This window comes from Octodon degus, unplaced genomic scaffold, assembly GCF_000260255.1.
Source record: "Octodon degus isolate 3935 unplaced genomic scaffold, OctDeg1.0 scaffold00061, whole genome shotgun sequence".
Lineage (NCBI taxonomy): Eukaryota > Metazoa > Chordata > Mammalia > Rodentia > Octodontidae > Octodon > Octodon degus.
This window is the reverse complement of record NW_004524637.1, coordinates 8,993,506-8,994,707: the sequence shown is the minus strand read 5'-3', so window position 1 is coordinate 8,994,707 and position 1,202 is coordinate 8,993,506. Positions and strand designations below refer to the sequence as shown.

General features: G+C 51.6%; 1 pseudogene; it reads left to right on the top strand.

Moving 5' to 3' along the window:
* Positions 1-396: 396 nt before the first annotated feature.
* Positions 397-978, top strand: LOC101574658 (annotated as a pseudogene).
* The last annotated feature ends 224 nt before the right edge of the window (positions 979-1,202 follow it).

Here is a 1,202-nt window from a genome sequence, read left to right as displayed (position 1 = left end):
GGTTCCGTGCTGGGCCTGCATGCAGCCTGGGTCAAATGAGGATCCCGCGGCCCCGGGTCGTCTCACTCACTCTCTGGGCCCGCGCTCTGGGTCTGTTCAGGATCCCGCGGCCCCGGGTCATCTCACTCACTCACCGGGCCTGCGCTCTGGGTCTGTTCAGGATCCCACGCCCTGGGTTGTCTCACTCACTTGCCAGGCCTGCACTCTGGGTCTGTTCAGGATCCCTCAGCCTGGGTCGTCTCCCATCTTGCTCTTTAGTTAATTCCAAAATAGGCTCCGCATGGCCTCGGGCTAGAGTGGAGTGGCAGGCCCATGGCTCACCAGCTGTCTAGTGATTGTCCAGAAGGGGCTGTCACAGCTGGGAGGGACCCCCACGACCAAGTAGCCTGTGGTGCCATGCCGCAGAGTGGGGCCGCCAGGCTGCAGGAGGACCTGCAGTGCTCCGGGTAGAATAGCATTTCAGCAATAATGGGAATGGGAGTGGTTGTTCTAGCCTCAGTTTCTACTTATAATGGTGACATGGAAAAAATACTGCTAAGATGCTTGGTAGGAATCTGGATGGAGCAGCTTCAAGAGTTCTCACAGCGATGGCCCCGCTCGCTCACAGACACCAGGAGATATTAACAGAGGTTCGGAAACAGATACACATAGCATCGGAGAGAAGAACAGCTCTCAGTCGGAGGAGGAATATATTGAGAGAAGGAAAGACATTGAAAGCATCTTGAAGAAGAACTCAAATTGGATATGGGATTGGTCAAGTTGGCCAGAAAGTGTTCCCCCCAGGAGTTCCTGTTTAAGCACCCGAAGCACACAGCTACGCTCAGCATGAGAAACACGAGTGTTAGGAGGAAAGGGGGCATCTTCTCAGCAGAATCTCTCAAGGCCTTTCTTCTGTCTCTGCTGCTGAATCATCTATTAGCTACTGGATGAGGGATCTACACAAGAAGGCGCCTGACAACCTCGCCCAGCACTTTTTGATGAAGAATTGGATCCCACTGGGCTGACGCGGGATTTGCATCTGAGCTTGGACAGCTAGCTTAAAGAGCTTTTGTGATTGTTGAGGGGCTGCACCACTTGTTTATTCTGTACATGCTGTGTCTCTGATTAGTAAAAGACAGTAAAGTCATGCTGATCTATAATTATACCTATGGGATCAATTAATAAGCATGTCAGACTAATATCTTCTGTAAGAATTTAGTAGC